The 25,410-nt window shown below is 34.4% G+C and overlaps 1 protein-coding gene across 1 annotated transcript in view; it reads right to left on the minus strand.

The window, feature by feature from the left end:
* The window catches only part of LOC148947612 (uncharacterized), a 103,994-nt gene that overhangs the window by 60,451 nt on the left and 18,133 nt on the right, over positions 1-25,410 (minus strand). The window contains exons 4-6 of the mRNA XM_089095952.1: positions 19,227-19,369; positions 12,872-13,014; positions 6,053-6,195 (exon numbers count right to left, since the gene is read on the minus strand). The gene's annotated coding sequence lies outside the window, so the exon portion shown is untranslated. The remainder of the gene's footprint in view (positions 1-6,052; positions 6,196-12,871; positions 13,015-19,226; positions 19,370-25,410) is intronic.

The following is a 25,410-nucleotide window of genomic DNA, read 5'->3' on the forward strand; positions in this document are numbered from 1 at the left end:
TCATGATTCTCAATTGATGGCTGATAATGGTATTTTGTTTGATTGTATTTATATTGACTTTTCCAAAGCATTTGAGAAAATTATCAACCCACTTCTGATAAACAAATGTCAACTATACGGTATTGGCCCACAAATTAAAGCATGGATAACGGATCATCTTACAAATAGAACCCAAAAGGTTGCAGTAGGTGATGCTCTGTCATCACCTATATCTGTCATAAGTGGAGTTCCACAAGGCAGTTGTCTTGGGCCAGTGCTCTTCTACCTTTTTATCAACGATTTGCCAGGCGTTGTTAGGAGTTCGACCTTTAAAATGTTTGCAAATGATGTAAAAATCTACAGGTCAGTCATGAGTGAACATGAGATTTCTTTTCTTCAAGAGGATTGGGTTGCTCTGGGCTAGTGGTGTACTGCCAACTCTATGTTCATTAATGAAACCAAGTGCAATGCTGTGCACTATTTGTATAGACTCCCTCAACATTACCATTACTTCGTTGATGGTAAATCAATTTCAAGTGTGGAATATGTTCGTGACCTTGGGATTTGCTTCGATTCAAGTCTCAAATTTAATAAACATGTATCAGATATCACCCATAAGGCAAATTACCAATTACTACGTCTAAGGTGCACTTTTTCTAAGTTTAATCTTCATTCACTGATTTCACTTTATGTATCCACTGTACGTCAAACACTTGAGTATTGCTCATCAGTATGATATCCCCTTAATAAGAGAGACAGAGAGAGGGCTGAGAGAGTGCAACGTAGGGTCACCAAACTCATACCATACCTGAGTCATTTACCTTACCACCAGAGAATGCAAAGACAACAGTTGCCTACTCTCCAGTTCAGACGTGATAGAGCCGACCTAATAAATACATTCCGCATTGTTAGGAATATCGATAATACCACTCCAACTCACTTTTTCACTTTTACAGAATACAGTACTACCCGTCAACACCAACACAAAATTTACCCACCATGTTCACTGAAAAGAATAGGCCAAAACTCTTTGTCTAGCCAAATGTGGAAGACTTGGAATTCACTTCCATCAGAAATAGTTGCAAGTACCACGGTCCAGTCTTTCAAAAGTAGTTTAACCTCTACAGATTTCTATACTAGGTCCTATCACAATCCGTTTTAAGAATATTTTTACTTTTGTATTAGCTGATTTGTGAAAGTGAGTTTCCAGTTATTTTGTAGGCTTATCTTTTGGTATGTTTCAATTATTAACAGGTATGTTTCCGTTAGTTTGGTATGTTACTGTATGTTTCAGTTATTATGTTTCCAATATTTTACGTTAATCTATGTTTTTGTTATGTCATCGAAATTGTTATAGACTTTTTTATAATTGTTTAGTGCGACAAGCTTGTTAAAGCTTACTGTATTTTGGTATTGATAAATAGATAAATAAATAAATATGGAGGGGATGCCCCATCTTCAATACCTTGCTCTTCACGCTAAATTTTTTGCTCTTCTAAAAAAAGCTTCCTATTCTAATTAAAAGACTTTGCGTTTAAAGAGTCGTTCTTAAAAAAAATGGGAAAAACAGCCAAACTTTACCATAAAGAGCAAGGTATCAAAAACAGAATAATTTATGTTCGTTTTGAGCTTTAATGCTGCTCCTTACTCTCAGTTAAAAAACTTATTTTTTAATTAAATTCGAACTGTTTTTCGAATAATACTGGTAAGTCTGGCTCACCTTCCATGAAAAATTCCATCACCTGACGGGAATGTTTTTCCCGTGTAATGTATATCACCTCCCCGTAGTATTCCTTCTGGAAAATTCCATCCTTGCAGAAAATAGCCCCCTCCCCACCCTTAAAATTTCTTGCAGAAGATTCAGTCAGAAAAAAGTTCTCTTAAGCATATTTTCATTTGAAAGACTAAGCTCTAATCGAGGGGACAGTCCCTTTCATATACGGAATAATTTCTGTTCGTTTTAAGTTTTAATGTCGCTCCTTACTTTCAGTTTTAAAAACTTGTTTTTTTTTATTTAATTAAGAATAGGATGCTAGTGGCTCATTTTATGAACCAAAATTGAAAGAAATTAGTATAGAAGTATATACCCTTGTAGAACCAGCTATTGGATATATTAGTGACTCAGAATTTTACTTACAGGCGCTCTTTACTTAGGCAGCGCTAGCGCGCTGCCTAAGTAAAGAGCGAGGTGGGCACTAAGTGTTTTTTTTTTTCTCCATACCCGGGCACTTCGTATCGAAGGAGTTGTCGTAGAAACTTCGAAAAGGGTTCATTCTATTGGAAATTGGAGTGCCTAATGCCCTATTTAATAGTCGAAAATGATTGGAGGGCAACTAGCCCCCCCCCCCGCGCCCAAGATTACCCCAAACACATCAAATCAAAATTTTGAGATATCCATTTTGTTCAGCATAGTTGATTTCCAGGTAGAAAGTATTTTTTTGAGGAGGACACTCCCCACAGCCCTCAGGGCAAGAGTTTTAAGTGATCCCCTGAGGGCATATAAGGTTTTATAGAAGGCGTTGTCGTAGAAACTTCAAAACAGGCTCCAAAATTTTTCGCCACCATACAAACAGCACGGCAAAACATAAAATCTTAAAAAAGACGAAAAGATTTAAAGAATTATTTTCTATTTTCCTGAAAAGGCTATGTTAGTATAAAATGAACAGAAATTAATTAACAAACTTTTTCCACAAAATAAGGTTTTCAAAGAAAAGTACAGAATGAGCAAAAATAAAATCAAACAATCTACCAGGCGTGAAACAACCACAAATCAGCACTGAAAAATGAATGAAACACAAACCGGACAGAAATTACAATAAATAACCGAGTCAAACTCAAAACGAGCAGAAATTTTATGAGTAGGATTCAAAACCTCCTATGCCTTCCCAAGGCCAGAACAATTTGCACTTTACCGAAGAAAATACTAATGAATGAGCATCGTCAGTTTAATATACATATACTGATATTTAGTAATCAAAATTTTAATATTATTTGATTTATTAAAGTTATAAAAGTAAAAACATTTATATTTTTTCAGTAAACTGCATATTATGTTCTGGCTTAGGGAAGACATAGGGGTTTTGAGCCCTACTCATGTTAATTTCTCCTTGTTTTGAGTGTGACTCGGTTATTTATTGTAATTTCTGTTCGGTTTGATTTTTATTTATTTATTAATGCTGATTTGTGGTAGTTTCACGCTTGGTAGATTATTTGATTTTATTTTTACTCATCTTTTGTTGAATGGAGTTCTTTACTTTTCTTTGAAAACTTATTTTGTGGGAAAAGTTTTTTAATTAATTACAGTAATACATGATAATTTTAGTAAAAATTTTAAGTTGCTTCTTGGTTTTCGAGTGTTTCTAATGTATTTAATGCTTGTGATCCTAATGATGACATCTGTTAATCCATTGCTGGTTTTCCTTAGAATGCGTTGAAAATGTTTCATCTTATCGTTGGGATGAGTTCTCTGTTTTTAATTTAGTTGCCAAAGTGGACACTAATATTTAGTTTAGTAGAAATCACTGTATATAAATATAATATATTACATTATTTATATACGGTGGTCGAAATTGACTCTGATTCAGAATAATATGTAGTATCTACATTCAACAGAGGAATGCTGTTTATTATGAATTAGTTTGAAAAATGTTCTTTCCACAAAAAAAGTCTTCAAAAAAAATAAACAACTATATTAAATCGAACACGATCAGAGCAATTTTGTCCAAAAGACTGTGGGGGGGGGGTGCAAGTCCCAGAAACATGCTTATTGGGGCTTTCAAATATGCTAAGCAAGATGCCTGTTTCAAAATTTAAAGAGAAGGTCACGGGAAAAAAGTTCTGGGAGAGGAGGGCTGAGTGTGTTCAAATCACCTCTGACTCTTAAAAAGAACACTCAAAGTTTAAATGTCCGAGGGAATGAGCCTCTGTCTGATGTATTCCCAATATTTACTTCAAGAAGTGCCTCGGTGAAAAAAGAACAATATACTGTAACGGCTCTTTTCATGAGCAACACTACTGTGCTGCCCATGAAATACTTTTTGTTTGCTGAATAGAAAGCTGAATATATTTTCGCTTAAAACCCAGGTCTATTCCAAAAGCAACATAAAAGGGAGTAGCGGGGCATTCTTTGTATATTAAGTTCACTTTTCGCTCATTTCAGAACAAACTAATTTTAAAGTTAATATAAATTTAACTAGAACTAAAGGATAGAAGAAGATATTAGCTTGGCAATACCAATTGCAGCATATCATATTTTTTTATATAACACTGTATGACTCTTTGAAGTTTCAAGTGTGATCACGAAGATTTTTCTTTTAATTCAACTCTACTTACTATGTGAAATGTAACTAATATGATGGTATTATTTTTCTTTATTTTTTATTTAATCTACAACTATTAGGTATCTTGTGATTTGATTAAGGACGAGAGAGTACATACAGATGAAAAACCGTTCAAATGTGATCTGTGTAAAAAAGGCTTTTCCCAATCAAACCATTTGATTAACCACCAGAAAGTACAAAGAGGGGAAAAACTGTTCAAATGTGATGTATGTAACAAATGCTTTTCGGAATACGGCGATTTGATTAGAGACCAGAGAGTACACACGGGTGAAAAACCCCTTAAATGTAATGCATGTAACATGTTTTTCTCGATCTTACCATTTAAACAAGCATAAAAACTGCATACAGGTGAAAACCGTGATGTATGTAAACAAATGCTTTTCTGATTACGGCAATTTGATTGAACATCAAAGAACGCACACAGGGGAAATACCGTTTAAATGTGATGTGTGTAAGAAATGCTTTTATCAAGTGGTCCATTTGAACAAGCATTAACAACTACATAGTACATACAGGTGAGAAACCCTTCAAACGGGATATTCATTAGAAGGAAGTCTCTCAAGTGCTCGAATGTCCATCAAGTAAATCACACACGTGATAAGAAAAAGCAAATTTTGAGGTGTGTTGTGTGGTTAAAGCTTTGAGGGATGAAATGTGGGCAAGTATCTGCGGTTTTTAATATAGTTTTACTGTCCAAATTTAATCATTATATACTAAGAGTCATTTAGAAATAAATATGTTAATCAATTACATTTTGAACATGATTTATCATTTATTTGATTGGCCCTGGTTCCTGAAGCAACCAGTACCTGAAAAATTAAATTATACAATATGCTGCATTATTTTTAATATCTAGATTTAAAACGAAGTATTTGCCGTCAAATGTGTACTTGGATGATAATTAGAAATATTTTGAAGGAAATACTTAGAAGGTGCAACATCCAAATACTCGTAAAAGCAACATAAATATACAAGAAAGAGATCAAACCAAAAGTGAAACTATTCCTAAATTATCCTTTCAATTTTTATTTGATTTTGGGTAGAGGGGATATGAGAACTTACATATCATTCCTTTTTCTCAACATCCCCCTTTTCTCAATATCTACCTCCTTAGAATAATCGAAACTATAAGTGGAAACTGAAAAAGTTAAACTATTTACAACCTGTCTCAGTGGCGGTGGGGGTTGTCGTCTCTGAAGTCGTGTTTATTGACCCTTTTAATTATACTTGGACAATTTAATTTTAATTTGAATCAGTGTTGAGAAGTAAAGAGTGCTAAATACCCTCAAATTTTTGTTTACTTTAAAAAAAAATTTATAACTTGCTATTTCCAGTTCCAATCGACAGATTTCCTCCCAAGTTTCTATCACCATCTCTTTTATACGAAGGGGTTGCTCGTAAAATATATGGGCACCACCATCTATGGTTTCCAAAAAAAACCTAAAGCTCTCCATTTTTTTTTTTTTTTGCTTTGCACGCTATAACAATCTGGGTAATAATATTAAATTCATTTTGAAATTATTCCAGCTAGAGCCATTTTATTTTGACGTAAGTGCAATATTATCAAGTTTGGTTTTTTTCTTTGGATCTATCTAAGGGAAGAAATCCGTTCTTTAACATTTAACACTTTCACCTTACCGCGGACACCTATAAATATTGAATAAACGAAAGTGCAACATTCTATCTTTTTTATATTTAAATGGATAAGATAAGGAGAAAGGAAAAAGGCTTACAGGAAGTCTGAATGATCGCAGCTCCTTTCAGGAATATCTATGGTTAAAGAATGACTAGGTGGATGATTCCTTTCTGGAGTTTCTTCGTCCAAAAGTGACACTGAACCAATCTCATCATCCGAGGACACTTCCAGTCCAATCACCTTCATAAAGAAAAATAAAAAAATAAGCTTAAAAAACACACTAAAACTAATTATAAACACTTAAAAGCAGAAAAAATGAGGTGAAAATGAGGTAAAAGTAGCAATTAAATATAGGAAAGAACTAAGGAAAAAGGGGATGGGGTAGCCTACATATGAATACTGGACTCGAAGGGAAAATACACGTATCCTTGTTCCTTAAAGGAGAATCTGTTCGTATAGTCTTAATACCAGCATAACTTCATAAAAAAATTGCTGTATCACAGAATTTCACGCATCACCAGCTGTAAACCGTGGCCTCAATTTACACCAAGATACTCTCGTCAAGATATATTTTCCAGATGTTTTATTATTTAATGTTATTCACCTAATATTCTAACTCAAGTTTATCGCTTTTTAAACTTAAAATTCCCTAGTCCATCGAATTTGAACTGGACTCTTAAAAAAATTAGCATATCTCTGCTGACCTGTTAAAGAGGGCTTTGAAGATTTACTAATTTATTCAAATTTGGTTAAATTCCTAGAGCACACCTTTAAGGAACATTTAAGGGACAAAATTAAAATAAATACTGGAGTGAGCTTAAATAAACTATAATTCTTCGTGTAAAAATATAAAAACAAATTGAAAGATAATCAATGTATGTCAGCAATCGTATGTTCAAAACTTTTGAAAATGTAACTCTTCTGTTAGTTTTATGTAACTCTTCTGTTAGTTTTAACATTCTTTGGAATATTCCTAAGTTTATAGCAGTGAGTACTGCATGGACTCAAAGAATAATTTAAAAAGCTTGAAAAACTCAGTCAGATCAAAGCTAAAGAGCGACAAGTATGATCAGAATTATTGAAAGCAATGGGGGAGCAGTACAAATTTCAGCAGTTGGATTAGACAAGGTAGAAATACTGCTGGTATGTTGTTTTCAGATATGGAAGACTGTATTTGCTGCAATAAAGAATTGAAATGCTCTAAGGGTAAGGCAGCCTTGCGGAAGCATGCCACAATGTCAGCACACCTTGCTAGTTAGACAGCCTGGATCTCAGCACAAACTATGTTATGTGCAAGATCTCACTTCCAGGACAAATCAATTGAAGATCGTTTGTCGGAGATTGAAAGCAAAATTGCATGCTTTCTAGTGTTTGATTTGCTTTAGAGCCTATGCAACGACTTCACAAAGTTAGCAAAGTGACTACTAGGGACAGACCTACTGAGTAGGCATACTCTGGGCAAACAGAATGTGACAAACGCGGTACGTCAGGCACTTGGGTCACACATCAGGGAAGACATTATTTGAAAAACTAAGCCTATGTTTGCTAGCGCTGGAAAAGGATGACGTTGACTTACGGAGCTGGGTCTGCTTTTGTGCAGACACAACTAACTCTATGACGGGCTATTGCCACATTTTGTCAACGTTCATCGCAGCCAAGTATCCTTGGATTGTGATTGTGAAGTGCTCGTGCCATCTTTCACATTTGTGAGCTGAATATGGCTGCAAAAAGCCACCTAAAGAACTTAGAGGATCTTTGTCGAACTGTAACTTTCCATTTTAGGCACAGTGCCAAGGGAATACATGCATAAAAGCAATTTCAAATATTAACCCAAGTTCCTGAAAGAAAGTTTGTTGCTCTCAATCCTACACGATGGCTCTCTTTTAAACAAACTGTAATAGGCCCTATGAAGTAATGGAATGCCTTGACACTTTCCTGGACGGACTTAGCAGTCGAAGACCCGTCGCATGGTAACAATTTATCAACGCTAAGAAATCCCTATCAGAAGGTACGGATAGAGTGTAGAATATACTCTTGGAATACTTAATGAATTCAAAACACTTTTTCAGGGTGAGGTGCCTTTTTTCAAGTTGCAAAAACAAGTGGAATCTGTAGTGAAAACATTTTGCATGAATTTCTTTGCTGCTTCCTACCTTCGTAACCAAAAAAACCTCAAGGATGTAGACGTGGTAAGCGAAGACAATTACCTTAGGCTTGACCAGAACTATCTTGTTTTGAACGCCAAAAGCCGCCTTTCTTATTTGATTTCTGATCCCCAATTCGCGGAAAGCATCGAAAAAGTCAAAAGTAAGGCCCGAGAACTCTACAAAGTAGCAGTAACACAAATTCAGAAAAGATTCTCGTTTGAAAGTGAAATATATAATTTTGTTGAGTATGTGAATCCGTCTTTGCTCTTTCAGGAGAAGCTAAAACCCTGCAACCTTTTTTCACATCATTTGGACTTCCTTCATGGAACAAAGCAAGCAATAAAAGATAGTGGCGAGAATTGGCTTTAGTTTGCCCCCCATATGACATGGACTGCAAAAGTGTTAACCCAGATGTGTTCTGGAAACATGTCGCAAGTGTAAAAACGCTTACTGAACGCAAGAACTTGGAAAATGTTTTGAAAGTTGTAAAATTTTTCTTCTGATTGCCATTTTCAAATGTTGTAGCAGAAAGACTCTTTAGTCTCTTAAAATCTATTAAGACGGAAAAGGGCAATTCGCTAGCCAGTGTCACCGTTTGCACTGCCCTTCAAACGAAGTGCGGAATAAAACGAAAAGGCGGTTACAGCCACATGGTCGTTAATGATTTGCTTTTTTTCTCCATACCCGGGCACTTCGTATCGGAGGAGTTGTTGTAGAAACTTCGAAAAGGGTTCATTCTATTGGAAATTGGAGTGGCTAGTGCCCTATTTAATAGTCGAAAATGATTGGAGGGCAACTAGCCCCCCCCCCAGTGCCTAAGATTACCCCAAACACCTCAAACCAAAATTTTGAGATATCTTTTTTGTTCAGCATAGTTGATTTCCAGATTGAAAATATTTTTTTGAGGAGGACACTCCCCACAACCCTTAGGGCAAGAGTTTTAAGTTATCCCCTGGGGGCATATAAGGTTTTATAGAAGGCGTTGTAGTAGAAACTTCAAAACAGGCTCCAAAATTTTTCGCCACCATACAAACAGCACGGCAAAACAGAAAATCTTAAAAAAGACGAAAAGATTTAAAGAATTATTTTCTATTTCCCTGAAAAGGCTATGTTAGTATAAAACGAACAGAAATTAATTAAAAAAAATTTTCCACAAAATAAGTTTTTCAAAGAAAAGTACAGAATGAGCAAAAATAAAATCAGCTAATCTACCAGGAGTGAAGCAACCACAAATCAGCACTGATAAATGAATGAAACACAAACCGGACAGAAATTACAATAAATAACCGAGTCAAACTCAAAACGAGCAGAAATTTTATGAGTAGGATTCAAAACCTCCTATGCCTTCCCAAGGCCAGAACAATTTGCACTTTACTGAAGAAAATACTAATGAATGAGCATTGTCAGTTTAATATACATATGCTGATATTTAGTAATCAAAATGTTAATATTATTTGATTTATTAAAGTTATAAAAGTAAAACATTTATGTTTTTTCAGTAAACTGCATATTATGTTCTGGCTTAGGGAAGACATAGGGGTTTTGAGCCCTACTCATGTTAATTTCTCCTTGTTTTGAGTGTGACTCGTTTATTTATTGTAATTTCTGTTCGGTTGGATTTTTATTTGTTTATTAATGCTGATTTGTGGTAGTTTCACGCTTGGTAGATTATTTGATTTCATTTTTGCTCATCTTTGTTGAATGGAGTTCTTTACTTTTCTTTGAAAACTTATTTTGTGGGAAATTTTTTTTAATTAATTACAGTAACAAATGATAATTTTAGTAAAAATTTGAAGTTGATTCTTGGTTTTCGAGTGTTTCTAATGTATTTAATGCTTGTGATCCTAATGATGACATCTGTTAATCCATTGCTGGTTTTCCTTAGAATGCGTTGAAAATGTTTCATCTTATCGTTGGGATGAGTTCTCTGTTTTTAATTTAGTTGCCAAAGTGGACACTAATATTTAGTTTAGTAGAAATCGCTGTATATAAATATAATATATTACATTATTTATATACGGTGGTCGAAATTGACCCTGATTCAGAATAATATGTAGTATCTACATTCAACAGAGGAATGCTGTTTATTATGAATTAGTTTGAAAAAATGTTCTTTCCACAAAATGTCTTCAAAAAAAATAAACAACTATATTAAATCGAACACGATCAGAACAATCTTGCCCGAAAGACTGTGGGGGGGGGGGGGTGCAATTCCCAGAAACATGCTTATTGGGCCTTTAAAATATGCTAAATAAGATGCCTGTTTCAACATTTAAATAGAAGGTCTCGGGAAAAAAGTTGTGGGAGAGGAGGGCTGATTGTGTCCAAATCACCTCTGACTCTTAAATAGAACACACAAAGTTTAAATTTCCAATAGAATGAGCCCCCCTCTGATGTTTTCCGAATATTTACTTCAATAAGTGCCTCGGTGAAAAAAGAACAACACACTGTGACGGCTCTTTTCATGAGCAACACTACTGTGCTGCCCATGAAATATTTTTTGTTTGCTGAATAGAAAGCTGAATACATTTTCACTTAAAACCCAGGTCTATTCCAAAAGCAACATAAAAGGGAGTAGCGGGGCATTCTTTGTATATTAAGTTCACTTTTCGCTCATTTCAGAACAAACTAATTTTAAAGTTAATATAAATTAAACTAGGACTAAAGGATAGAAGAAGATATTAACTTGGCACTACCAATTGAAGCAAATAATACTTTTTTTTATATAACACTGTATGACTCTTTGAAGTTTCAAGTGTGATCCCGAAGATTTTTCTTTTTTTTCTTATTTAATCTACAACTATTAGGTAAAATAGATCCCAATTAGGGAATAGTTGTTGAAATCTCACGTTTACATTTATAATTTTTACACTGCCTCTTTTCTTATTTTTATTTAATTGTAATAAATCAGTTTCTTTTCTGTAGAGAGGAGACGCTCTACCTTGGACAGATCTGATGGATTAAGTAACATACAGTCTTTGGCCCAAAACCAATCGTTGTGCTGAAAAAGCTGAGAGAGAAGGTTATAGAAGAAATAGCAGCTGCCATCAGTGAAAAATCATTCAAATGTAATGCATGTAGTAAATGCTTTCCGACATCAAGTGAATTGATTGTGCACCAAAGAATATACACAGGTGCGAAGCCGTTGAAATGTAATGTATGTAGCAAATACTTTTCTGAATCTGGTGATTTGATTATACACCAGAGGGTGCATACAGGTGAAAAACCGTTTAAATGTGATCTGTTTAAACAAGGCATTTACCAATCAAACAATTTGATTAACCACCAGAAAGTACAAACAGGTGAAAAACTGTTTAAATGTGATGTTTGTAACAAATGCTTTTCTTTATCTCACCATTTTAACAAGCATAAAAAACTACATACAGGTGAAAACCGTGATGTATGTAACAAATGCTTTTCTGATGACGGCAATTTGATTCAACATCAAAGAACGCACACAGGGGAAATACCGTTTAGATGTGATGTGTGTAAAAAATGCTTTTATCAAGTGGTCCATTTGAACAAGCATAAACAACTACATACAGGTGAGAAACCCTTCAAACGTGATATTCATTAGAAGGAATTCTCTCAAGTGCTCGAATGTCCATCAAGTAAATCACACACGTGATAAGAAAAAGCAAATTTTGAGGTGTGTTGTGTGGTTAAAGCATTGAGGGATGAAATGTGGGCAAGTATCTGCGGTTTTTAGTATAGTTTTACTGTCCAAATTTAATCATTATATATTAAGAGTCATTTAGAAATAAATATGTTAATCAATTACATTTTGAACATGATTTATCATTTATTTGATTGGTCCTGGTTCCTGAAGCAACCAGTACCTGAAAGATTAAATTATACAATACGCTGTATTATTTTTAATATGTAGATTTAAAACGAAGTATTTGCCGTCAAATGTGTACTTGGATGATAATTAGAAATATTTTGAAGGAAATACTTAGAAGGTGCAAAATCCAAATACTCGTAAAAGCAACATAAATATACGAGAAAGAGATCAAACCAAAAGTGAAACTATTCCCAAATTATCCTTTCAATTTTTATTTGAATTTGGGTAGAGGGGATATGAGAACTTACATATTATTCCTTTTTCCCAACATCCACCTTTTCTCAATATCTACCCCCTTAGAATAATCGCAACTATATGGGAAAACTGAAAAAGTTAAACTATTTACAATCTGTCTCAATGGCTGTAGGGGGTGTCATCCCTGAAGTCGTGTTTATTGACCCTTTTAATTATACTTGGACAATTTAATTTTAATTTAAATAAGTGTTGAGAAGTAAAGAGTGCTAAATACCCTCAAATTTTTGTCTACTTTAAAAAAAAATTATAACTTGCTATTTCCAGTTCCAATCGACTGATTTTCTCCCAAGTTTCTATCACCATCTCTTTTATACGAAGGGGTTGCTGGTAAAATACATGGACGCCACCGCCACCATTTATGGTTCCCAACAAAAACCTAAAGCCCTCTATTTTTTTTTTTTGCTTTCTACCCTATAACTATTGTGGTACTAATATTAAATTCATTTTGACATTATTCCAGCTAGTGACATATTATTTTTTAATACGTGCAATATTATAAATTTTTGTTGTTTTTTTTCTTTGGATCTATCTAAGGGAAGAAATCCGTTCTTTAATATTTAAAACTTTCACCTTACCGCGGACACCTATAAATATTGAATAAACGAAAGTGCAACATTCTATCTTTTTTATATTTAAATGGATAAGACCAGGAGAAAGGAAAAAGGCTTACAGGAAGTCTGAATGATCGCAGCTCCTTTCAGGAATATCTATGGTTAAAGAATGACTAGGTGGATGATTCCTTTCTGGAGTTTCTTCGTCCAAAAGTGACACTGAACCAATCTCATCATCCGAGGACACTTCCAGTCCAATCACCTTCATAAAGAAAAATAAAAATAAGCTTAAAAAACAAACTAAAACTAATTATAAACACTTAAAAGGAAAAAAATTTGTTTAAAATGTGTAAAATTCAGAAATTAAAAATAGGAAAAACCAAAGTACATCGGGGATGGGGTAGCCTACATATGAGTACTGGACTCGACGGGAAAATACACGTATCCTTGTTCCTTAAAGGAGAATCTGTTCATATAGTCTTAATACCAGCATAATTTCATAAAAAAATTGCTGTATCACAGAATTTCACGCATCACCAGCTGTAAACCGTGGCCTCAATTTACACCAAGATACACCAAGATACTCTCGTCATGATATATTTTCCAGATGTTTTATTATTTAATGTTATTCACCTAATATTCTAACTAAAGTTTATCGCTTTTTAACCTTAAAATTCCCTAGTCCATCGAATTTGAACTGGACTCTTAAAAAAAATTAGCATATCTCTGCTGACCTGGTAAAGAGGGCTTTGAAGATTTACTAATTTATTCAAATTTGGTTAAATTCCTAGAGCACACCTTTAAGGAACATTTAAGGGACAAAATTAAAATAAATACTGGAGTGAGTTCAAATAAACTATAATTCTTTGTGTAAAAATATAAAAAAAAAATTGACAGATAATCAATGTATGTCAGTAATCGTATGTTCAAAACTTTTGAAAATGTAACTCTTCTGTTAGTTTTATGTAACTCTTCTGTTAGTTTTAACATTCTTTGGAATATTCCTAAGTTTATAGCAGTGAGTACTGCATGGACTCAAAGAATAATTTAAAAAGCTTGAAAAACTCAGTCAGATCAAAGCTAAAGAGCAAGATATATGTTCAGAATTACTGAAAACAATGGGGGAGCAGTACAAAATTCAGCAGTTGGATTAGACAAGGTAGAAAACTGCTGGTATGTTTTTTTCAGATATGGCAGACTGTATTTGCTGCAAGAAAGAATTGAGATGCTCTAAGGGTAAGGCAGCCTTGCGGAAGCATGTCACAATGTCAGCACACCTTGCTAGTTAGACAGCCTGGATCTCAGCACAAACTATGTTATGTGCAAGATCTCACTTCCAGGACAAATCAATTGAAGATCGTTTGTCGGAGATTGAAAGCAAAATTGAAAGCTTTCTAGTGGAGTTTGATTTGCTTTAGAGCCTATGCAACGACTTCACAAAGTTAGCAAAGTGACCACTAGGGCCAGACCTACTGAGTTGGCTTGCTCTGGGCAAACAGAAAGTGACAAACGTGGTGCGTCACGCACTTGGGTCACACTTCAGGGAAGACAGTATTTGACAAACTAAGCCAATGTTTGCTAGTGCTGGAAAAGGATGACGTTGACTTACGGAACTGGGTCTGCTTTTGTGCAAACACAACTAACGTTCATCGCAGCCAAGTATCCTTGGATTGTGATTGTGAAGTGCTCGTTCCATCTTTCACATTTGTGTGCTGAATTTGCCTGCAAAAAGCCACTTAAAGAACTTAAAGGATCTTTGTCGAACTGTAACTTTCCATTTTAGGCACAGTGCCAAGCGAATACATGCATAAAAGCAATTTCAAATATTAACCCAAGTTCCTGAAAGAAAGTTTGTTGCTCTCAATCCTACACGATGGCTCTCTTTTAAACAAACTGTAATAGGCCCTATGAAGTAATGGAATGCCTTGACACTTTCCTGGACGGACTTAGCAGTCGAAGACCCACCGAATGGTAACAACCAGGTTTTATCAACTCTAAGAAATCACTCTCAGAAGTTAATGATAGAGTATATAAAAAGCTATTTGAATACTTAATTTTTTCAAAACACTTTTCCAGTGTGAGGTGCCTTTTTTTAATTTGCAAAAACAAGTAGAATCTGTAGTGAAAACATTTTGCATGAATTTCTTTGCTGCTTCCTACCTTCGGAACCAAAAAAACCTCAAGGATGTAGACGTGGTCAGGGAAGACAATTACCTTAGGCTTGACCAGAACTATCTTGCCCTATTTAATAGTCGAAAATGATTGGAGGGCAACTAGCCCCCCCCCCCCCCCCTTCGTGCCCAAGATTACCCCAAACACATCAAATCAAAATTTTGAGATATCCACTTTGTTCAGCATTGTTGATTTCCAGATAGAAAGTATTTTTTTGAGGAGGACACTCCCCACAACCCTCAGGGCAAGAGTTTTAAGTGATCCCCTGAGGGCATATAAGGTTTTATAGAAGGCGTTGTCGTAAAAACTTCAAAACAGGCTCCAAAATTTTTCGCCACCATACAAACAGCACGGCAAAACATAAAATCTTAAAAAAGACGAAAATATTTAAAGAATTATTTTCTATTTCTCTGAAAAGGCTATGTTAGTATAAAACGAACAGAAATTAATTAACAAACTTTTTCCACAAAATAAGGTTTTCAAAGAAAAGTACAGAATGAGCAAAAATAAAATCAAACAATCTACCAGGCGTGAAACAACCACAAATCAGCACTGATAAATGAATGAAACACAAACCGGACAGAAATTACAATAAATAACCGAGTCAAACTCAAAACGAGCAGAAATTTTATGAGTAGGATTCAAAACCTCCTATGCCTTCCCAAGGCCAGAACAATTTGCACTTTACTGAAGAAAATACTAATGAATGAGCATTGTCAGTTTAATATACATATGCTGATATTTAGTAATCAAAATGTTAATATTATTTGATTTATTAAAGTTATAAAAGTAAAACATTTATATTTTTTCAGTAAACTGCATATTATGTCCTGGCTTAGGGAATACATAGGGGTTTTGAGCCCTACTCATGTTAATTTCTCCTTGTTTTGAGTTTGACTCGGTTATTTATTGTAATTTCTGTTCGGTTTGATTTTTATTTATTTATTAATGCTGATTTGTGGTAGTTTCACGCTTGGTAGATTATTTGATTTTATTTTTACTCATCTTTTGTTGAATGGAGTTCTTTACTTTTCTTTGAAAACTTATTTTGTAGGAAAAGTTTTTTAATTAATTACAGTAATAAATGATAATTTTAGTAAAAATTTGAAGTTGATTCTTGGTTTTCGAGTGTTTCTAATGTATTTAATGCTTGTGATCCTAATGATGACATCTGTTAATCCATTGCTGGTTTTCCTTAGAATGCGTTGAAAATGTTTCATCTTATCGTTGGAATGAGTTCTCAGTTTTGAATTTAGTTGCCAAAGTGGACACTAATATTTAGTTTAGTCGAAATTACTGGATATAAATATAATATATTACATTATTTATATACGGTGGTCGAAATTGACTCTGATTCAGAATAATATGTAGTATCTACATTCAACAGAGGAATGCTGTTTATTATGAATTATTTTGAAAAATGTTCTTTCCACAAAAAAAGTCTTCAAAAAAAATAAACAACTATATTAAATCGAACACGATCAGAGCAATTTTGTCCAGAAGACTGTGGGGGGGGGGAGGGTGCAATTCCCAGAAAAATGCTTATTGGGGCTTTCAAATATGCTAAGCAAGATGCCTGTTTAAAAATTTAAATAGAAGGTATCGGGAAAAAATTTGCGGGAGAGGAGGGCTGATTGTGTCCAAATCACCTCTGACTCTTAAATAGAACACACAAAGTTTAAATTTCCAATAGAATGAGCCCCCCTCTGATGTTTTCCGAATATTTGCTGCAATAAGTGCCTTGATGAAAAAAAGAACAATACATTGTGACGGCTGTTTTCATGAGCAACACTACTGTGCTGCCCATGAAATATTTTTTGTTTGCTGAATAGAAAGCTGAATATATTTTCCCTTAAAACCCAGGTCTATTCCAAAAGCAACATAAAAGGGAGTAGCGGGGCATTCTTTGTATATTAAGTTCACTTTTTGCTCATTTCAGAACAAACTAATTTTAAAGTTAATATAAATTAAACTAGGACTAAAGGATAGAAGAAGATATTAACTTGGCACTACCAATTGAAGCAAATAATACTTTTTTTTTATATATAACACTGTATGACTCTTTGAAGTTTCAAGTGTGATCACGAAGATTTTTCTTCTAATTCAACTCAACTTACTATGTGAAATGTAACTAATATGATGGTATTATTTTTCTTTTTTTTCTTATTTAATCTACAACTATTAGGTAAAATAGATCCCAATTAGGGAATAGTTGTTGAAATCTCACGTTTACATTTATAATTGTTACACTGCCTCTTTTCTTATTTTTATTTAATTGTGATAAATTAGTTTCTTTTTTGTAGAGAGGAGATGCTCTACATTGGACAGATCTTATGGATTAAGTAACATACAATCTTTGGCCCAAAACCAATCGTTGTGCTGAAAAAGCTGAGTGAAGGTTATAGAAAAGGTAGCAGCTGCCATCAGTGAAAAATCATTCAAATGTAATGCATATAGCAAATGCTTTCCGAAATCAAGCGAATTGATTGTCCACCAAAGAATGCACACATGTACGAAGCCATTTAAATGCAATGTATGTAGCAAACGCTCTTCTCAATCTTGTGATTTGATTAAGGACGAGAGAGTACATACAGATGAAAAACCGTTCAAATGTGATCTGTGTAAAAAAGGCTTTTCCCAATCAAACCATTTGATTAACCACCAGAAAGTACAAAGAGGGGAAAAACTGTTCAAATGTGATGTATGTAACAAATGCTTTTCTGAATACGGCGATTTGATTAAAGACCAGAAAGTACATACCGGCGAAAAATCCTTTCAATGTGATGCATATAACAAATGGTTTTCTCGATCTCACAATTGGATTACCAGAGAGTACACACGGGTGAAAAACCCCTTAAATGTAATGCATGTAACAAATGTTTTTCTCGATCTCACCATTTTAACAAGCATAAAAAACTACATACAGGTGAAAACCGTGATGTAAGTAAACAAATGGTTTTCTGATGACGGCAATTTGATTCAACATCAAAGAACGCACACAGGGGAAATACCGTTTAAATGTGATGTGTGTAAGAAATGCTTTTATCAAGTGGTCCATTTGAACAAGAATTAACAACTACATAGTACATACAGGTGAGAAACCCTTCAAACGGGATATTCATTAGAAGAAATTCTCTCAAGTGCTCGAATGTCCATCAAGTAAATCACACACGTGATAAGAAAAAGCAAATGTGTTGTGTGGTTGAGCTTTGAGGTATGAAATGTGGGCAAGTATCTGCGGTTTTTAATATAGTTTTACTGTCACAATTTAATCATTATATACTAAGAGTCATTTAGAAATAAATATGTTAATCAATTACATTTTGAACATGATTTATCATTTATTTGATTGGCCCTGGTTCCTGAAGCAACCAGTACCTGAAAGATTAAATTATACAATACGCTGTATTATTTTTAATATGTAAATTTAAAACGAAGTATTTGCCGTCAAATGTGTACTTGGATGATAATTAGAAATATTTTGAAGAAAATACTTAGAAGGTGCAAAATCCAAATACTCGTAAAAGCAACAAAAATATACGAGAAAGAGATCAAACCAAAAGTGAAACTATTCCCAAATTATCCTTTCAATTTTTATTTGAATTTGGGTAGAGGGGATATGAGAACTTACATATTATTCCTTTTTATCAGCATCCCCCTTTTCCCAATATCTACCCCCTTAGAAAAATTGCAACTATATGTGAAAACTGAAAAAGTTAAACTATTTACAACCTGTCTCAATGGCTGTGGGGGGTGTCGTCCCTGAAGTCGTGTTTATTGACCCTTTTAATTATACTTGGACAATTTAATTTTAATTTGAATCATTATTGAGAAGTAAATAGTGCTCATTACCCTCAAATTTCTGTTTACTTTAAAAAAAAATTATAACTTGCAATTTCCAGTTCCAATCGACTTATTTTCTCCGAAGTTTCTATCACCCTCCCTTCTATACGAAGGGGCTGCTGGTAAAATATATGGGCGCCACCATCTATGGTTTCCAAAAAAAACCTAAAGCTCTCCATTTTTTTTTTTTTTTTGCTTTGTACGCTATAACTATCGGGGTACTAATATTAAAGTCATTTTGAAATGATTCCAGCTAGTGCCATTTTATGTTGACGTAAGTGCAATATTCTCAAGTTTGGTTTTTTTCTTTGGATCTATCTAAGGGAAGAAATCCGTTCTTTAATATTTAAAACTTTCACCTTACCGCGGACACCTATAAATATTGAATAAACGAAAGTGCAACATTCTACCTTTTTTATATTTAAATGGATAAGATAAGGAGAAAGGAAAAAGGCTTACAGGAAGTCTGAATGATCGCAGCTCCTTTCAGGAATATCTATGGTTAAAGAATGACTAGGTGGATGATTCCTTTCTGGAGTTTCTTCGTCCAAAAGTGACACTGAACCAATCTCATCATCCGAGGACACTTCCAGTCAAATCACCTTCATAAAGAAAAATAAAAATAAGCTTAAAAAACACACTAAAACTAATTATAACACTAAAAAGGAAAAAAATAAGGTGAAAAGCTGCTAAAAGTAAAAATTAAATATCTCAGAAAACCAAGGACATCGGGGAGGGGGTAGCCTACATATGAGTACTGGACTCGAAGGGAAAATACACTTATCCTTGTTCCTTAAAGGAGAATCTGTTCGTATAGTCTTAATACCAGCATAATTTCATACAAAATTGCTGTATCACAGAATTTCACGCATCACCAGCTGTAAACCGTGGCCTCAATTTACAACAAGATACCAAGATACACCAAGATACTCTCGTCAAGATATATTTTCCAGATGTTTTATTATTTAATGTTATTCACCTAATATTCTAACTCAAGTTTATCGCTTTTTAAACTTAAAATTCCCTAGTCCATCGAATTTGAACTGGACTCTTAAAAAAAATTAGCATATCTCTGCTGACCTGTTAAAGAGGGCTTTGAAGATTTACTAATTTATTCAAATTTGGTTAAATTCCTAGAGCACACCTTTAAGGAACATTTAAGGGACAAAATTAAAATAAATACTGGAGTGAGCTTAAATAAACTATAATTCTTCGTGTAAAAATATAAAAACAAATTGAAAGATAATCAATGTATGTCAGCAATCGTATGTTCAAAACTTTTGAAAATGTAACTCTTCTGTTAGTTTTATGTAACTCTTCTGTTAGTTTTAACATTCTTTGGAATATTCCTAAGTTTATAGCAGTGAGTACTGCATGGACTCAAAGAATAATTTAAAAAGCTTGAAAAACTCAGTCAGATCAAAGCTAAAGAGCAACATGTATGATCAGAATTACTGAAAACAATGGGGGAGCAGTACAAATTTCAGCAGCTGGATTAGACAAGGTAGAAAACTGCTGGTATGTTTTTTTCAGATATGGCAGACTGTATTTGCTGCAAGAAAGAATTGAGATGCTCTAAGGGTAAGGCAGCCTGGAGTAAGCATGCCACACCGTCAGCGCACCTTGCTAGTGAGAAAACCTGGATCTCAGCACAAACTATGTTATGTGTAAGATCTCACTTCCATAACAAATCAGTTGAAGATTGTTTGTTGGAGATTGAAATCAAAATTGCATGCTTTCTAGTGGAGTTTGATTTGCTTTAGAGCCAATGCAATGACTTCACAAAGTTAGCAAAGTGACTACTAGGGCCAGACCTACTGAGTTGGCATACTCTGGGCAAACAGAATGTGACAAACGTGGTGCGTCACGCACTTGGGTCACACTTCAGGGAAGACAGTATTTGACAAACTAAGCCTATGTTTGCTAGTGCTGGAAAAGGATGACGTTGACTTACGGAACTGGGTCCGCTTTTGTGCAAACACAACTAACTCTATGACGGGGTGTTGCCACATTTTGTCAACGTTCATCGCAGCCAAGTATCCTTGGATTGTGATTATAAGTGCTCGTGCCATCTTTCACATTTGTGAGCTGAATATGGCTGCAAAAAGCCACCTAAAGAACTTAGAGGATCTTTGTCGAACTGTAACTTTCCATTTTAGGCACAGTGCCAAGGGAATACATGCATAAAAGCAATTTCAAATATTAACCCAAGTTCCTGAAAGAAAGTTTGTTGCTCTCAATCCTACACGATGGCTCTCTTTTAAACAAACTGTAATAGGCCCTATGAAGTAATGGAATGCCTTGACACTTTCCTGGACGGAATTAGCAGTCGAAGACCCGCCGCATGGTAACAACCAGGTTTTATCAACGCTAAGAAATCCCTATCAGAAGGTATGGATAGAGTATAGAAAATGCTCTTGGAATACTTAATGAATTCAATACACTTTTTCAGGGTGAGGTGCCTTTTTTTCAAGTTGCAAAAACAAGTAGAATCTGTAGTGAAAACATTTTGCATGAATTTCCTTGCTGCTTCCTACCTTCGGAACCAAAAAAACCTCAAGGATGTAGACGTGGTCAGCGAAGACAATTACCTTAGGCTTGACCAGAACTATCTTGTTTTGAACGCCAAAAGCTGCCTTTCGGATTTGATTTCTGATCCCCGTTTCGCAGAAAGCAGCGAAAAAGTCAAAAGCAAGCCCAGAGAACTCTACAAAGTAGCAGTAACACAAATTCAGAAAAGATTCACGTTTGAAGGTGAAATATACAAGTTTGTTGAGTTTGTGAATCCGTCTTTGCTCTTTTAGGAGAAGTTAAAACCCTGCAACCTTTTTTCACATCATTTGGACTTCCTTCATGGAACAAAGCAAGCAATAAAAGATAGTGGCGAGAATTGGCTTTAGTTTGCCCCCCATATGACATGGACTGCAAAAGTGTTAACCCAGATGTGTTCTGGAAACATGTCGCAAGTGTAAAAACGCTTACTGAACGCAAGAACTTGGAAAATGTTTTGAAAGTTGTAAAATTTTTCTTCTGATTGCCATTTTCAAATGTTGTAGCAGAAAGACTCTTTATTCTCTTAAAATCTATTAAGACGGAAAAGGGCAATTCGCTAGCCAGTGTCACCGTTTGCACTGCCCTTCAAACGAAGTGCGGAATAAAACGAAAAGGCCGTTTCAGCCCCATGGTCGTTGATGATTTGCTTTTTTTTTTCTCCAGACCCCGGCACTTCGTATTGAAGGAGTTGTCGTATAAAAATCGAAAAGGGGTAAATATATTTGAAAATTGAGTGCCGAATGCCCAATTTAATATTAGAAAATGATTGGAGGGCAACTAGCCCCCTCCCCCCCGGTGCCTAAGCTTACCCCAAACACCTCAAACCAAAATTTTGAGATATCTTTTTTGTTCAGCATAGTTGATTTCCAGATAGAAAATATTTTTTTGAGGAGGACACTCCCCACAACCCTCAGGGCAAGAGTTTTAAGTGATCCCCTGAGGGCATATAAGGTTTTATAGAAGGCGTTGTCGTAGAAACTTCAAAACAGGCTCCAAAATTTTTCGCCACCATACAAACAGCACGGCAAAACATAAAATCTTAAAAAAGACGAAAATATTTAAAGAATTATTTTCTATTTCTCTGAAAAGGCTATGTTAGTATAAAACGAACAGAAATTAATTTAAAAAAGTTTAAAAAAAAGTTTAAGGTTAATGTGGATGAGTGTACAGGGATGGGTGTACAGGCTAAAGTATGTCCCGAGAAGGTATTTTGATGTACCTCACCCTCAACTCCTGAAGTCTTTTGAAGTAGGCCTACCTCAACTTGTCTCTATTTAGAGGGCCCTGACCTTTAAAAATTTGTGTTACAAAAGTGAAACCTTGAAAAATATATCTTCTGCTTAAATGAAGTAGAACAAAATTGTTTTCAGCTACACAACTTTGCTCAATCCCAACTTATAGGGTTTTAAAGGTAGGCTTTGCAAATACATTTCCTAAATTTTGAAAACAAAACATAGATATGGATTAAAATTCTATTCAAATAACAGGAATTGCATTTTCCGAACTAAAGCCAGAGAAAAGGAAACTAATAATCAAAAATTAAAGCAAAATGTTGTTTTATCAAAATTTCAATAGGTGTAGACCTGTTATGTAGACGATTACCTACATTAAAAGTCCCATAACAAAAATACCAGATTTTGAACTAGGACCTTGTATATGATTGTTCCTGAACTGCACAAAGATTGATCCAGTCACCAATCCTTTCTGGGGCATATACACCCATGACTTTGGGCAAAAACCTATTGTTCTACTTCTTGTTTGTGTTTATGATGGAAAGACAGTGTGGTCTCGTCGCTATTTAGGAACCCTTGAGCTTCCCTAGTTCCTCCTACTATAAAATTTCTCTGCTGTCTACATCAATCGTTTCTGGGGCACATACACCCATGACTGATTCCTTGTAATATATTTTCATAAAGCGAGCAACCACAGTTCTATTCATATACACCGTTCTATGTCATAATTTTCATAATTATGTATATCATTTAAACTATTACGACCTTAATAAAGTAATGGGTCGCATCAGTGCAGTACAGACAAATGATTCCTTCTAAAGTCTGGACGAAATGCTTAAGTCAGGTTAAAATTGGACAGCTCCCAGGACTTTCAGGTGAATGAAGGCTTTGTTCAAGCTTGGGGCTAATGGCATATGCTTTTTGAACTTTAGCAAGTGAAACTACTTTTACTCAATGTCGAAACTACTTTTAGTACCACCGGTAGCTGATACTGATGTGCGTTTTTGTATGCTACAAAATACTGTATACGTTTTTGTATACTTATTTATCATAGTATCATATGGAGTTTGACCAGGTCGGCTACATTTGAACACTGCTTACTAAAAAAGACCAGCAAAAAAAAAAAAAAAAAAAAAAAAAAAAAAAAAAAAAAAAAAATTAGCGCCAGTTGTAGACTATCAAAAATTCAAAAGGGGAAATTGATTAATGGCTATAGAAAATAAACTACAGACGACTAGAACTTTCCAGATATCCTTAACCTTAATTCATAGATAGAGCACCACACATATAAGATTTTATATTTACATACACATATAGTCCCCCCCTCGGTATTTCATTAGATATACTCAAAAATTACACTACTTCTTCACATCCAGCCGAAATTCTTTGATGGAATATTAAAAAGTACTAAATATGAATCATACAGACACAGCTACCGCTTAAAGCATATGCATGAGCAGTCGGGGCTGTCCAAAGAAATAAAACTAGACAACTCTAGACAGTCAAAAAATTATCTGGGAAAACTGATTAATGCCTATAGAAAATAAACTACAGACGATTTGAATTTCCCAGCTATCCTTAACCTTAATTCTTACATAAAGTGGCAAATACACAAGATTTCTTGTATATATAGGGTGGGGGTAAAATTTATTCCCGACAAAAATGATTATTATATTTGGAAAGAGCATAAAAAAGGCATCAAGTGGTATATTCACTTTATTCATAAGTCAATAATATGATTTGGTAAAAATTTACCCTTTTGGCTATCATGGAAAAGGGGTAGATTAGGAAAATGAAACTTTCAGGGATGGGTCTACAGGCTAATATATGTCCCTGGAAGGTATTTTGAAGTACTTACCTCCACTCCTTCTCCCTCTAGGAGGTTGTGAAATTTGCATACATGACAGGTCTATACCTATTGAAATTTTGACAAAACAAAATTTTACCTTTTTATTTGTAAGTCAATAATATGATTTGGTAAATATTTACCGATGGGTCTACAGGCTAAAGTATGTCCTGGTTAGGTATTTTGGCAAATTTTTATCAAATTATATTATTGACTTATGAATAAAGTCAATATACCACTTGATGCCTTTTTTATGCTCTTTTCAAATATAATAATCATTTTTGTCAGAAATGAATTTTACTCCCACCCCTATTTATACAAATTCAGGGTATATATTTGCTCATTAGGGGGGGGGGGTAAATTTTATTTCTGTTGTAAATGAGAGGCAAGATTAAAATTTCCCCCCAACCCCCTAATGTGCAAATATATACCCTGAATTGGTATATATAGAGGTGGGGGCTAAAATAAATTTCCAACAAAAATGATTATTATATTTGTAAAGAGCATGAAAAAGGCATCAAGTGATATATTCACTTTATTTGTAAGTCAATAATATGATTTGGTAAAAATTTACTGGTATTTTGAAGTATCTACCTCCACACCTCTCTCTAGAGGGTCCTAAAATTTGCCTACATGACAGGTCTACACCTATTGAAATTTTGATAAAAACAACATTTTGCTTTAATTTTACACCTATTGAAATTTTGATAAAAACAACATTTTGCTTTAATTTTACACCTATTGAAATTTTGATAAAAACAACATTTTGCTTTAATTTTCAGTTATCAGTTTTTTTTCTCTTGCTTTAGTTCTGGTAATGCAATTTCTATCATTTGAGTAGAATTTTAAGCCATATCAGTGTTTCTTTTTCAAAATTTAGGAAATGTATTTGTATATCTTTAAGACCTTATAAGTTGAGATTGAGAAAAGTTGTGAAGCTGAAAACAATTTTGTAGTACTTTATTTAAGCAGAAGATCTGTTTTGCAAGGTTTGACTTTTATCACAAACAGA

The sequence above is a fragment of the Artemia sp. Qi Xiang Cuo genome, chromosome 10 (genome assembly GCF_049724085.1).
Source record: "Artemia sp. Qi Xiang Cuo chromosome 10, ASM4972408v1, whole genome shotgun sequence".
NCBI lineage: Eukaryota > Metazoa > Arthropoda > Branchiopoda > Anostraca > Artemiidae > Artemia > Artemia sp. Qi Xiang Cuo.